A 16,332-nucleotide genomic window follows, 5' to 3' on the forward strand; every position below is an offset into this window, starting at 1 on the left:
ATTACTTTAATAAAGTTCAATGGACTCGCCAGATGGGATTGATTATCCTCCATGTGCATTAGATATCAAGATCATTTTTGCATTCCATGGGCTACTAAAAGTGATTAGTGAACCCTAACATGGGGATCCACCTCTTCACATCTAGAAGAAGTGTGATGCACTCTTTCTTTTAAGGTTCTACATCCATAAGAATCTCACACATGAGTACCTATTGGAAAAGAACCTATGTGCTTTGTGGCTTGCTGTACAAGCACACAATGAATAGCAAAGGAACTCATAAGACCTACTGCCTTATAAGTAGAACTATGTAAGTCTCCATTGTTGCAAACTACAATCTTGTTGTTCATAACATTTGCTTGAAGTTGAAATTTTGCAATCTGCCAGCATTATTCTCCATTCATTCAAAACACATAATGAATAGTATGATGAACTTCATTTGGAGAATCATCATCAATGCCCAATTTGTGTGGCTCCTCTCTCCTGAGGTTCATAGTGTTTAGAATAACATTGAGAATAACACGAGGTTCAATGGATTGACACTCCTGCTAATCTATGAACCCAGCAGATAAATGCAAACACAACAAGAGGCAAATGTCCAATGCACTCCACAAAGAGAATGGCAATGAGAATGACAACTCACTTGTCATAATGTTGTTACACTATACATTTTGATATAGTGTCATATGCCTAAGCACCTAATCCTATACCACAAGTCCCTAAGGGATGCAAAGTACTCATCAGAGCCAAGATATGAAGCACCCTTCAATCTTCAATCTAACACAACACTAGTGGTTGGTTGTTTACTTCTAGCTCCTATATGATCATGTAAGAACACTTCTCTTTTCTAAGAGGACCCCATTTTGTTGGATGACATGCTCATTAAGTACTATTTAAATGATCTACTTTGAGATTTGGCATAATCTCACTATCATTGATATCCCATTTAATGATGTTGTAATATGTTCAAACTCATGCTATTTGAGTTGAAAAAAATTATTCATAACTTGAGTTCTACAAACTTGGTTATGATAGGGGAGTACAAACTCATGAGTTTTGAGTTGTACAAATTATTAGGAAGTATATGTGTATATTAGAATGTATTTATCCTTTCCTTATACACTTGATGTATTCCTTGTACTCCAAGCCATATTGGCCATATACATATAGAGGTCACCCTCCCTCATTAGGGTGTGTGGTGTTTCCCAACTACTTCTCTACATGGTATCATGAGATTAGATCATGGACCTCCTCTCCTCTCCCTGCTCTTCCCCCCTGATCCGCGCAAACCTAGGTGACACCCCCTTGCTACGCTGCCGCCACCCACCCTCCGCTGCACCTCCCTATCTGCCCCCCTTCCTCCCCTATCATGTGCCATGTCCTTCGCCGACTCCTCTGTGTCCGACGACACCACTGCTCCTGCTGCTGATCTTGTGCCGCCTCCTGGACTGCCCCCTGCTGCCGATGGTGGTGTATCTGTGCCGCCACCTGGCATCGGCGGCCCCTCTAGCGGTGCACCCCAAGCTCCTCCTGCTGGCGACGCGCCCAGCAACGGCGGCGGTGACTTCATCATGTACCCGGCGCTGCCGCCTGCCGTCCACCCCTACGCCACTGTCTCCGTCAAGTCTCACGTCCCCGTGACGCTGACGATGAAGTCCAACGCCTCCTCCATATGGGTGTCCTTCTTCAAGTCCATCTACTTCTCTACACAAACCCATATGTATTGGAATGTCATACCTTCGTATTGGATGTTCAATACTATGTCTCTGTATAGTCGATAAGAATTTCATTAAATTCTTGTCCTATATAGACATGTACAGGAATGTTTCCAATTGAGGAAGAAATGTGCCTTGTGGCCAACTAAACCACAAACTCTATACTAGGGAAATAAAATATTCTCACAGTCCTTTGAAAAAAAGGAGGAAATGTTTTGACAATCGCTCTATGCAATGTAATGATAGTCCACTATCATGCTCCATATGGTACTAAAGTCATCTAGGATGTTTTATCCTGATTACCAAATTATAGAGATATCCATAAAAGTTTCTATCATGTGGAAACACAAGATGATAGTACTGGATATGGCATATGTGTCAAAGAGAAACATTTCTCTAGGGTTGTATTCTACATACATCTTCCCGTGCAACATGTTGCATTTGATATAATTTTTCAAGCTGTTGATGCATACCACACTTGGTATGATCAACTTGGCCATTCTATCATTGGGATGAAGTGAAAAATTATAGGCAATTCTATTGGTCATGATTTTTCCATAGCATGGATAGTCTACAAGTAACACTGGGAACTAGATTTGAAGTCCCTCTTATCTTAAAATCTGATCTCAATGTCTTAAGTTCCTTGAACTCTTTCAACAGAATAAGTGTGGTCCAATACAAAGATTTTATGGACATTTCAGGCATTACATGGTTCTATAATGCATCTATATGATGACTTCTAGTGTGTCCTACTGACAACACAAAACCATGCATTAATAATGGCTCCACCTGAGCACATTAGCCTCCAGACTACTGAATTTACCTCTTGTGCTTACAATGTCAATTGTATTGCCTAGGTATTCATGATTATATCCACAATGCATATGATGGATCTATGATTCAGACATTTAAGATCATCACATGACTATCACTAATGAATTGTCATTTCCAACATCTTTGTTTGAGTCATGTAGTTTTACACGCTCCTGACTTGTGATTAACTGCATTTATCAGTCCCCTATACTTTTAGTACGTGGGAATCCATGAAGTATTTCCCATTTGCGTACATTGGGTGTCTTTTTCTTCTAAAAAACCCAATCTCACCACCATAGCGTACATCTATGGGCACACAGGAAACTAGGGATATATGTGAGATTTCACTCTCCGTTGATCAATAAGTATTTAGAACCTCTTTGTGAGGATCTATTTACGCCCCGTACGCTAGCTATATTCCTGAGCATTTCCAAGCATTAGGGGGAGATTTCAAGTACCATAAATAATGCTACAAAATTTATCGGAATGCATTAAGCATTTCAGGCTCAAGATCCCATACTAAAGCTGAACCCTCTTGGTTCAATGATTTGCAACAAATTGTGAATCAACTGCCATATGCATTTACTATGAGGTGTCATAAAATCTTATTGATCCTATGTAGTGCCAGAAAGAGTGGTGGTACTATGTAAAACCACTCAACTCCCTGTTACAACCACCATTGTAAATAAGAGGGGGAGCAGTATGGTCACAAATTGGGATTAAACTACTTGCAAGCAACTGAAGGCTAGACCTTCTAAGATAGTAAATGCAAACCAACCTACTGTTGGTAGACACCTAAAGGATTCTGATTATCATGTGAATGGAAGACATTCATGACCTAGCTCATTGGTGCACAAAGCTTCCATTGCTCGTACCCATAGAAACAATAGACATAAATCCTAAACCCTAACAAACTTTCCTCTTTCTCCGATCCATTCGACTCCTTGACATTTGCCAACATCGCAAGCACATGAATGCTCCTTCAATGGGATCTCCCATGGTACCAAAATGTAGGTACACGGTACACATGCATAATTTGATTTTAGGTTCAATGATTTTTGAACTTATGAGAATTTCTTAAATTATAGGGTCTTACGGTTCCTTGAGTTCGCGTGTGTATTGATCCCCGTGGTTTCTTTTGAAAAGATTTAGAAATTTAATACATTTTCTAAATACAAATTGCTTTGATTCTGTGTTCTATTCTATGTTTGCCTTGCGTGCGTGGCTCGCGAGCCAAATGAGCTAGCTCATGCTACTAACGATATGATCTTAGGCATGTTTTTCTTCTTGTTTTATTGACAAGCCAAGTCGAATCAGCTCGTAAGTCTAGCGAGCTAGACCGAGCTGAGCTGGCTCTAGTGAGAGTGCACGTTGGTTTTCCTTTCCTGCTGTTTTACTTTTTGGGAAAATAGGCTGCAGACAATGTTAAATGGTGTCTTTTGCCGTGAACCACTAAAAAAATGTGTCTTCGCTTGAAGACACTAATGGCTAGTTTGGCAGTGCTCCGACCGTGGCAAAAACAACTCTAGTTGTAGCTCCTCTGGTAAAGGAGCTTCTCTAGTGGAGCCAAAGTCATCTTGAAAAATATTTGGCAGAATGGCTTCTCCTGTTTTCCATTTATAGATGTAAGATGTTAAATGTCCAATGTACCCTTACATATTTGACTTGTTTGTACAAATGAGTTTTAAATTTTTTTCTTAATTTATAATGCAATTTCACATGGAATAAAAAGATTATTAAATAAATTAATGAATATATTATATAAGCTTTCTTTCTATTTGCATATGATACCCTTTTATGTTTGGAAAAAGTCTATTTTACTCCCCTCACCTATTCACTTTGTCCGTCCCACCCCCTAACCAAAATATCAGCTCAATTTAATCCCTCATCGTATTGATACCGGCTTAAATCAACCCCTAAGCAAGATTTGTCCCCGAATTTGCCTATGTGGAATGGTTTTGACAAGTCAACGTGTGTTTGGGCCTACTTAAGCCATGTGACGTAGACTACTAGAGCGAGCCACTAAAATTCAGCCTAGCCACCGAAACTAAGCCGAGCCACATATCTCCTGCGACACCAGAATAGGCGAGCCGCCAAGACTTCCACACCACATCGCGCAGTTTGCTCTTCCGCCCCTCTTTGCCGCCGCAGGAATCGAATGATCGGAACGGCGCCAGTGGACACTGGAGTACGAGCAGATTGATCGAGGTGAGTAATCCGAACCCTAGACTACCAATTTCTCCCAGAGATTGGTTTGAATCTTCTACCAATTTCTCCGTGAGATCAGTTTGTCCGTGCGATGGATGGCCTCTTCTTGCATTGCGCGGATTTATCCTTTTCATGGCTCGTTCATTAGTAGTAGAAAGTGGAGGAATCAGTCATTATCTGGCACTGTTCTTCTGTTGGAACAGTTACAAAACCCAATTATTGTTTAATAGATTTAAGCCGATCTGCCCCTCTGTGTGTGCGTGCCTGTATATGGGAATGGGATTGGTGGTTCAATTAATCGGTGGTAGATGATTATTTTTCCTGTAGGCTAATGAAGAGTATGGGAGCCATATTGTAGGACTTGTGGGCCATAAACAAATGTGTATGATGCCATCGTGAATGATATACTCTATGAAAATACCTGCAAAAGATACTAGGATTCATGTTCGTGTTAATATACTACATATAATAACCTGCAAAAAGAAAAGGGACTGCTAGTGTAGCACATTAGTTCTATCTGATCTATATATTCCTAAAAGATAATAGGATTCAATAGTATATATTGTCAGAATCTTCGTGTCACAAAAAAATGTACATAATGTCTATGATTTTTCTTGCTAGAACATGCTGATAAAACTAACTAATTATACACACACAAGCACATAATAGTAATATGTGTGATTGATGCTTTGTAATTTTGGTTTGCAGGTTGGATGGATAATCTTGGTTTCTTACCGGTGAGGTTTCATTTGGGGGGAGAGTTTGTGCATCTTGGAGACACCATTGAATTTGATGGTGGAGATGAAGCCTGGTCATATATTGAGAGGGAAAAGGTTTCAATGTGTGAGATTGTTGATAATTTAAAACTATGCATAATTATAACCAATAAAGATTCCACTTTTTTGCATTGGTTGTTTCCTGGGAAAGAGCTTGTCAATGGTTTGAGGCCTCTCAAGGATGAAAAAGAGTGCTCCTACATATTACAGTGCATATCAGATGGTGCAGATGGTGGTGTTGCAGATGTATATGCAGAGGTTATCCATGAAAATTAAGAAGAGGAGGATGAGAGTGATTCAGAGTATCAACTAGAAGAGGAGGAAGAGTCTGGTTCAGAAGGAAAAGGAGATGATCAAGCTATTTTTTGTTCCAATAGCTATTTTGAGTCCTTCTAAACTTGTAGATACTAGTAGAAAGATGCAAGCTGGTAACAAAAAGATTCACGCAGAATACAGTGGTACCAGTTCTTGGGAGGTTGAAGACTTAGCAAATTCAGAAGATGAGGAGGCCAAGCAGTATAGAAGAAATGCCAATATAGTGAACAAAGGGATCAAAGGGAAGGAGGATATCTGTGAAGCCTTAGTACAGGTTGGACATCAAGTTCCCAAACTGCACGTTGTTGATGATCTGGATGTAGGCAATGAGACACCATATTTTGATTCAAGTGAAGAAGCCTCTTATGATGATGATGAGGGGCCTGAGATCAGTGGTTGTAGGAGTAAGAGCAAGTTCCCTAGGTTTGATGACACTACTACAATACCTGTTTTCTCCATTGGCATGACTTTTAGGGGAAGGGAAGAATTCAAACAAGCTATGATTAATTATGCACTTGCAATGAAGAAACATATTGCCTTTTCCAAAGATGAAAAGAAGAGGATCAGAGCTAAGTGTTCATGGTTTGGTTGCCCTTGGATTTATGGTGCATATACCTCAAAGTGTGACTGGTTCCAAGTCCAAACATATATTCCTCAACATAGATGCCCTCAAAGAAGAGATAACAAGCTTGTAATTGCTAGGAGAATTGTTGATAAGTATGAGTCATTAATAAAGGCTAACCCTTCTTAGAAGCTACAGGATCCGAAGGAAACAGTCTTACTTGACATGGGAGTAGATGTTACATTATCCAAGATCAAAAGAGCCAAATATACTGTAATGAAGAGAATTTATGATGCTGCCAAAGAAAAGTACCCCAAGCTATTTGATTACCAATTGGAGATCCTAAGAAGTAATCCTGGTAGTACAGTGGCTATTTCCTTGGACCCTGAAATCACCATAAAGCATGTATTCCAGAGGATCCCAATGTCAGATGTATCCTATTGCATGCGCTGTTGTAGAGAAGGAAACCTCAGCATCTTGGTACTGGTTCATAGGTCTGCTACAAAAGGATCTGAACATTGCTGCAAATGGAGAAGACTGGGTGGTGATATTTGATCAACAAAAGGGTCTTCTAAATGCAATTGGTGAGCTACTGCCACATGTTGAACATAGGATGTGCACAAGGCATTATGCAAATTGGAGGAAGAAGTATAGAGATCAGAAGTTTCAAAAACCATTCTGGAGCTATGCTAAAGTTTCCAATAGGGAGATGTTCAACTACTGTAAGGCTCTTCTAGCTCAAAAGACACCTACAGGTGTTAAAGCCATGATGAGCACAGAACCAATCCATTGGAGTAGAGCCTAGTTTAGGATTTCTATATGATAATATGCACCGTCGGTTGCTGCACTCCCTGCCTTCCATTCTTCCTAGTATGGAAGAAGTCAAGAAAAAGTATTGCGTCTATTGGTAGCAATTGTGATAGTGTGGACAACAACATATGTGAGAGTTTCATCAATTGGATTGTTGCTATTAGGGTTCATCCAATAATCACTATGTTTGAAGGCCTAAGGTGCATGACCTTAGTCAGGATACAAGAAAATAGATTGAAGTCAAGAAGCTGGACCAGAAGGATTTGCCCTAACATAGTCAGAAAATTAAACAAAATATATATAAAACTTCGGTAAGTGCTTGTCAATCTAGAATGGAAAGGACGGGTTTGAGGTAAAGCATGGACAGAAGAGGTATAAGGTACATGTAGATTAGAGTGTTAGGAAACGCGGTATGCTACTCGCTAGCACACAAAAATATAACCGTGTAAACAGGATCACTTGCGAGTAGATAATCATAGATTATACCTTCGCTTGTCGCGCGTCGCAGCGGAAGTCTTGATGAAGTGCGAGTAGTCGATCCAATCGACGTCGAGGAAGTAGTCATACGGTCTGACGAAGTGCGCAACCTAGCGACACCTCTACAGCAGTCCACACGTACAGGATGGGATGATGAATCGGAGCGTGCTAGCACTCCACAGCATGTACTCGGAGATCCCCGCAATCAACCTTTGATCCGGGAGGAAAGACTGCAGGTGCATGCGGTGGCGACGCACCAAGAGGCGTGCGGCACGTTTACTAGCCCTCTAGGGTTAATCAAGTTGTGGCTGGTGATTAGCAATATATATAATGCTTGCTAATTGGGCTAGGCCCTCTTGGGCATCTACAGTCTCCCACTTGCACAAGAGTTAATTAAGCAAGTATCCATGTGTTCCAATCCCTTAAGTGTGTGACCCCGTAGGTTCATGTAACCAACGGACATGACTCGAAAACCATTTCCTATCAATAGTTAGCATTGGCCTCTAGCAAGGCGTACTGACTCCCGAAGGTTCACGAAGATCATATCCTTCATAACCTGTAACACTCGCCAATATTATATCCTTCTGTCACACGACACCTAGCCAAGTATAAGGTGAGTGAAGTGCTACACTTATTCGTAGCTATTTCTCGCTCAATGAAGAACTTTTCTGATCAACTAACCTTTAGTCGATGCATGGCCATCCACTTTCAGTTCATCACATCGAGAGGGCCCAGAGGAGTCTCTCCCTGAAACGGGAGGGGCAGATTCCTTCTTGACTCGGTACACCCTATGACTTGTTTCAACCACATTCGAAAGCTGCTTTTATAACTACCCAGTTATGGAATAGCGTTTAGCAACCCCAAAATGCGATGCTCCACAATCTGGGACTCTGCACTGATCTCAAGTTTGAGGACTAATATGCGTGTCATTACAAGACTCACCGATAGCAGTGTATTCACGGTGTCTCGTAGTGGGTCTATCCAGCACCGTGTTCCTAACACGTGCCTACATTGTTGGCGCAATATCCCATATTGCCATGACTTGTGAAACAAGATCATCCACCCAACACATGTACCAGCTTATCTCTATGTCACAATCCTGCATGACGAATGGAAGCTAGGGATCATTTTTAGTACAATGTCAATATTGTATCATGGAGTTTCACTAACGAATCACGTATTCGCTAATCACATATAATGACAATGTCATGGAACATATCACTGAAAAATGCAGATTACAAACATTGACATGATATCATCATCTTATCACTACCTTTATGGAATACATCATCATAAGCCTCCCACTAGTGCTAGTCAGTTATGCCAACATCTCATGCCCATTGACTTCATATGCATCTCATGCTTTGCTTGTGGGAGTGGCTTAGTCAACGGATCTGCAATGTTCAGGTCGGTGTGCATCTTGCATATCTTCACATGTCCTCAATTGATGATTTCTCGAATCAGGTGATATCGTCGTAGTATATGTTTGGACTTCTGGTGTGACCTAGGCTCCTTTACCTGTGCGATAGCACCACTATTGTCACAATAGAGGTCTATCGGACTGGAGCAACTAGGGACCACGCCCAACTCAGAAATAAATTTTCTGATCCATACAGCTTCCTTTGCAGCTTCCGAAGCTGCAATATACTCGGCTTCTGTTGTCAAATCTACAACTGTCTCTTGCTTGGAACTTTTCCAACTTACTGCCCCACCATTGAGGTAGAAGATATATCCAGATTGAGATTTGCTATTGTCCTGGTCAGTTTGGAAGCTAGTGGTGTAACCATTTACAACGAGCTCCTCCAAACCTCCATAGACTAGGAACATATCCTTAGTTCTTCGGAAGTACTTAAGGATATTTTTGACTGCAACCCAGTCACCATCACCCGGGTTGGATTGGTACCTGCTCGTAACACTTAGAGCATACGAAATGTTTGGGTGCGTGCACAACATGGCATACATGATCGAGCCATTAGCCGAAGCGTATGGCACCCGACTCAACCTTTCTTGCTCATCAGGCGATGACGCACACTGAGTATTGCTCAAGGTTACACCATTTGACATAGGTATGAATCCTTTCTTCGAATCATTCATGTTGAACCTATCCAACACCTTGTCAAGGTACATGCTCTAGCTTAATCCAATTAAGTGTTTAGACCTATCTCTATAGATCTTTATGCCTAGTATGTAGGCTGCTTCTCCAAGGTCCTTGATAGAGAAACTCTTTCTCAATGAAGTCTTGACATCCTCCATAAGCGGAATGTCATTCCCAATTAATAGTATGTCATCCACATACAAGATTAGAAACACGAGTGCGCTCCCACTAGCTTTCTTGTAAACACATGCCTCTTCTTTATTCTTAGATAAGCCAAACGATTTGACTACCTCATCAAAATGAAGATTCCAGCTCTGGGATGCTTGCTTTAGCCCGTATATAGACTTCCTAAGTCTACACATCCTCAGGTTGTGCCATATACACATCCTCACTTAGGTTTCCATTAAGGAAAGCCGCTTTCACTGCCAAATCTCATAGTCATAATATGCGGCAATTGCTAGAAGGATCCGAATAGACTTCAGCATGGCGACGGGCGAAAATGTCTCGTCATAGTCAACACATTGAATTTGATAAAAAAAATTCGCTACCAGTTGTGCCTTATAGATGTGAACCTTTCCATCAGCGTCTATCTTTTTCTTGAAAATCCATTTACACTCAATGGCTCTCACGCCATCGGGTGGATCAACCAGGTTCCAAACCTGATTCTCTCTCTCTCTCTCATGGACTCTATCTCGGATCGCATGGCATCAAGCCGTCTCTCAAACTCTGGTCCCATCAATGCTTCTGTGTATGTTTTAGGCTCCTCATTGTCCAACAATAGGATGTCATGCTACCCTGTAATTAGTAGCGTGTACTTATCAGGTACGCGATGTGCCCATATTGATCTTCGTGGTTGAGGTTCATCATGTTGGTCAGCGACCATCGCTGATTCATCATGTTGCACCTCATCAATGGGAATTGAAACATTTTATGGTGTTTCTTGAACTTCTTCAAGTTGCACCATGCTCCTACTAATTTCTTTCAAGAGAAACTCATTCTCAAGAAAGACAGCGTTTTGAGCAACAAACACTTTATTCTCTTGACGGTTATAAAAATAGTATCCTTTGGTTTCCCTAGGATACCTCACAAAGACACATTTATCAGATCTAGGCTCGAGTTTAGTGGGCATCAAACGCTTCACGTAGGCTTCACAGCCCCAAATCTTCAAGAACGACAAACTGGGATGCTTCCCAGTCCATATCTCATATGGCGTCTTCTCCACAGATTTAGAGGGTACACGGTTAGTATGAACGCATCAGTCTCTAGTGCATAGCCCCAAAAATACAATGGAAGATCAGCTTGACTCATCATATACCTCACCATGTCCAACAAGGTTCGGTTCCTCCGCTCGAACACATCGTTCCACTGCAGTGTTCTTGGGGGAGTCAGTTGTGGAACAATTCCGCAACTCTTCAGATGATTGCTAAACTCATGGCTCAAATATTCTCCACCACGATCCGATCATAGGAATTTTATTGTCTTGCTTGTACGATTTTGTACTTCATTTTGGAATTTTTTTGAACTTTTCAAAGGATTCTGCCTTATTCCTCATCAAATAGATATAGCCATATCTACTCAAGTCATCACTAAAGGTAATAAAGTACTGAAAACCACCTCTTGCGACTGAGTTCATTGGACCGCATACATCTGTATGTACTAGGCCTAATAACTCGCTTGCTCTCTCGCTTTGTCCAACAAAGGGAGTTTTAGTCATTTTTCCAAGTAAGCATGACTCGCATGTCTTAATTGATTCAAAATCGAAAGGATTGAGAAGACCATCTTTATGGAGCCTCTCTATGAGTTTCTCGCCTATATGGCCTAAACGACAATACCACAAGTAGGATTTGAGTTATCTATGCGAGTTCTCTTGGTACTAATGCTATTGATTCCTGCATCTTCTAGATCAAGAACATAAAGCCCATTCACAATGGGACATCTCCCATAGTACATGCCATTCATAAAAATGGAACAATACTTGTTCTTTATTATGAATTCATAACCATAATCCTCTAAACATGAGAAGGAAATAATGTTCTTATTCAATGCAGGAACAAAAGAACAATTATTGAGTCCTAGCACTAATCCAGAAGGCAATGACAATGGATAAGTGCCGACGGCCAACGCAACAACCTTTGCTCCATTCCCGACGCACAAATCAACTTCATCTCTTGCAAAGCATCTAATTATTTTCAGCCCCTGCAATGATTTGCAAGTGTGAATCATTGCACCAGTATCAAATATCCATGCATTATTAGAACGCATAACAAGATTAATTTCAATAACATTAATACCTTGAGCGGAGGTCGCACCTCCTTTTTTCCTTTTATTTTCCAAGTACTTCTTGCAATTCCTTGACCAATGCCCCTTTGCACCACAGTGAAAGCAAGCATCGTTAGGGAAGGCACCAGCTTTCTTTTGTTTTTCTTTGGCCTTGGACGCCTGCCCAGAAGTCCCACTTTTGGTAGGTTTCTTAGCCTTCGCTGGGCACTTACACTTCTTACTCTTCTGGACTGTCATCACATGACCAAGTCTTCCTAAGACTTACCTCTGCCGTCTTAAGCATCCCATGCAACTCAGTCAGCGATTTCTTCAAACCATTCATGTGATAGTTCAGGATGAATGGTTCAAAGCTAGCAGGCAAGGACTGCAGTATCACATCGGTGGTGAGATCGTCATCGAAGGGAAAACCCAGTCTCTGCAAGCTCTCAATGTACCCAATCATCTTAATCACATGAGGGCTGACTGGACCACCTTCAGCAAGCTTGCAACCAAATAGGGCTTTTGAGGTATTAAACCTGTCAACCCTCGCCTGGTTTTCGAACATGCCATGTAACCCCATGATCATACCATACGGGTTAGTGCTCTCAAATTGCTTCTGCAACTCAGAGTTCATGCAACCAAGCATCAGGCACTGCACATCCACTGCATCATCAATATGCTTCACATAAGCACGATATGCACTAGTAGTGTGCGCGACATTCTGAGTCTCTTCTGGGTAAGGTGTATCGAGAATGTACTCTTTTTTATCTTGCCTGAGAACAATTCTCGGGTTTCGATTCCAATCAACAAAATTTGTTCTATTTAGCTTTTCTCTACCTAGGATCGATCACAGGTTGAAGTTTGAAGCACTCGACATTTTCTACAACAGTAAGACATGCAACAGTTAGCACTTCTTTTATTAACACTTTTAATGAAAGAATTCTTGCTATGTTATGCGAACGCCCCCCGACGTTGCATAGCAGGACAAGATCCAACGTTCACTGTGATACTAGTGAGCTTTGGCATCATCGCTAGCATCATAGTGAACACGGTAGGCAAAACTTGCCAATCACATCCAACGTGACTCTCGTTTGTTGGGTGACATCATATGTCTCGGCTCCCAACACTTATGCCCCAAAGCCCAAGTCCGACTTGATAGCTCTGTCAAGCAGACCAACACTATGTCGTGGTGTCCGACACCACCCAATGGATCAAGGTAGAAGATGACACCCTTCTTTGGCAGACCCATCATCTACTAACAAGACCCCAATGGTGCAGCTCTTGGAAGGGCATAAAATCTTAATTTTTCGTGAGGGAATTTCATGCTCATCACAGGGCAGTGCATAATAATAATCATCACAGATAATTAAATTATTGTGATAGTATGGCTTTTCTTCGTCCAACAAAAATCAGCACATGTCGACGACCACCAGTCCACACGCCTACGTCGAGACGTCGTCGCATCTTGGGCGCTTTCTCTAAGGTACGACAGTTGCCGAGTCGCTTCACTCGTATCAATGAATTACATAATCTAATTTAGCTAATACACACTAGTAGCTAAATTAAAATAATAAATTACATCACAGGAGTGGCACACAGGCCGAAAATGAACAGTCTCAACCCGACTGTAATAATTTGTGACATGTAGGCCACACGAATTTATTACATACAGATCATCACATGATTTTGAGACCATACCATCACATCATTCTCTGCAAAAACGAGTTAGGAATTTCTACGAATGATGCAACGCGTCCACCCCCCACTTTTTTTAAACACGATATGGTCCCCTCAGCCGATAATGGATAGAACAGATTTTTCGTATGCTGTCATCAAGCTAACAGACATGGCATTCTAGCCGACATAGCCGTTCACGCCGCGTATCGTTCACGCCGCGTACCGACAGCTTCACTACATGAACTCACAACCTCATGGTCAGCCGCATGACGCTTGCGCGCCGTCAGAAAGATGACTAGTTAGCCGATCACATAATGAGGAAGCAAGAACGGAGTAAAACAGTCCAATTCGCGCGTAACGTTATTCGCCAAAACGATCTGATCTACAACCAACCATGCAAAAAAAATTAATCTAGATCAAAAACAACACAAGCACAGCCCTGGTACCACTGTTAAGAAACTTGGTATGCTACTCGCTAGCACACAAAAATATAACAGCATAAATAGGATCACTTGCGAGTAGATAATCATAGATTATACCTTCGCTTGTCGCGCGTCATATCGGAAGTCTTGATGAAGTGCCAGTAGTCGATCCAATCGACGACGAGGAAGTAGTCGTACGATCTGATGAAGTGCGCAACCTAGCGACACCTCTAAGGCAGTCCACACGTACAGGATGGGACGATGAATCGGAACGTGCTAGCACTCTACGGCACATACTCGGAGATCCCCATGATCAACCTTTGATCTGGGAGGGAAGACTGCAGGTGCGTGCGGTGGCGACGCACCAGAAGGCGTGCGGTGGTGGCAGCGCACCAGGAGGCGTGCGGCAGGAGCCTTGTGGTAGCTGGAGCCTAGCGTGTGGCAGGTTTATTAGCCCCCTAGGGTTAATCAAGTTGTGGCCGGTGATTAGCAATATATATAATGCTTGCTACTTGGGCCAGCACTTGCTAATTGGGCCAAGCCCTCTTGGGCATCTCCAACATAGAGAACATGCTCTGCAGGTTATGGCAGCTAACTGGTATCCCTTGTTGCCGTGCGATTTTTGCACTCCATCTTATGTCCAAGAATCCAGAAGACTATATAGCAGACTGTTACACCATTGAGGCCTACAACAACATATATGAGCATTGCATGTTACCAATGGAGGGTACGTCAAGGTGGCCAATATCAGATCATCCAAGGCCACACCTTCGTGGATATGTGAGGATGCCAGGAAGGCTAAAAAAGGAGAGAAGAAGGGATCCATCTGAGCCTAGGAAAGAAAAAGTTATCAAAGGTTGGCATTAAGATGAAATGTAGGCTTTGTAGAAGTGAAAAGCACAATGCAAGGAAATGTCAAAAAAATCCAGATAGAGGAAAGAAAAATGTCATGAGGAAAAGGATGCAAGCTGAAATAGCATCTCAAGCTCCTGAAAGTTCAAATTCAGTGGTGAGCATTACTAACTATGTATAATTCTTTAGCTCATTTTTTGCCCATTGCCTGGTTTCTCTATAAATTTGATGTGTATGTTGTGCCAAGGTTACTAAGAGAATAAAGAGTGCAACTACTAAATGGGTGGCTGCAAGTGAAAAGCGTCTGAGAGTACAATCTTCCAGGTATGGTGATAGTAAGGTTTTCATTGTGAACATATTCTTAGCGTTATCTTTAAGTGACAGGATTACCAAACAAACTTGTTTCTTGTATTTGTCCGTAGACTGGAGCACATTCACACGAAGGCATCAACTGAAAACGTCAATTGGAAGTCTGAAACCTGCAGTTATTTTATCAAAATTTTCACTTCTGTACATATTAGGTGTGTTCCTGGTGATAATATCATGTTATTTGGAATGGATGTCTCATGTGACGATGCACAAAGTGCAGTAGTTTTTGTTCAAAACTATGAATTGTTCCCTGTCTTTATGTGCCAAATGTTCAGGACAAGGAAAAGTATGCTGAAAATGTTGACTGCCATTTTGTTTGGAACATGTTCCTGTGTCTTCCTGCTTGGAATCATTTTTATTGTTTTGTGTTAGATTTTTCCAGCAAGAATAAAATGCTATTGATGTCCTGTTTGATGTCGAGCGTCAATTCAGTTGCCACAATGGGAAAACCTTTATGCTGCATCATTTTTTGCTTTGTCTGATGTTGACAACAAATCATGCAGATTAGCAGGATACTAGTGCAGCATGTGTGTTCTCCTGTGCCTTATTTGGATTCAGCGTCATGTTCCTTGCAGACCGGTTCTGATGCCGTGCATACTGCAGAGTATGATGGTTGTGAACGGTGCAGCACTAAGGGGATGTTTGATCCCCGAGCTAAATTTTAGCCCTGTCATATCGAATGTTTAATACTAATTAGGAGTATTAAACATAGGCTAATTATAAAACCAATTTCACAACCCCTAGGCTAAATCGCGAGACGAATCTATTAAGCCTAATTACTCCATGATTTGACAATATGATGCTACAGTAAACATTCGCTAATGATAGATTAATTAGGTTTAATAGATTCATCTCGCGATCTAACCTAGGGGTTCTGCAATTAGTTTTGTAATTAGCTCATGTTTAGTCCTCCTAATTAGCATCCGAATATCCGATGTGACACGGACTAAACTTTAGCTCCAGGATCCAAACACCCCCTAACTTG

At 41.6% G+C, this 16,332-nt stretch overlaps 1 pseudogene; it reads left to right on the forward strand.

Annotated features, from left to right (window-relative positions):
* The first annotated feature begins 1,373 nt into the window (after positions 1–1,373).
* Positions 1,374–15,866, forward strand: LOC140223220 (uncharacterized; annotated as a pseudogene).
* Positions 15,867–16,332: the final 466 nt, after the last annotated feature.

This window comes from Setaria viridis, chromosome 6 (assembly GCF_005286985.2).
Source record: "Setaria viridis chromosome 6, Setaria_viridis_v4.0, whole genome shotgun sequence".
In the NCBI taxonomy this organism is placed as follows: Eukaryota; Viridiplantae; Streptophyta; class Magnoliopsida; order Poales; family Poaceae; genus Setaria; species Setaria viridis.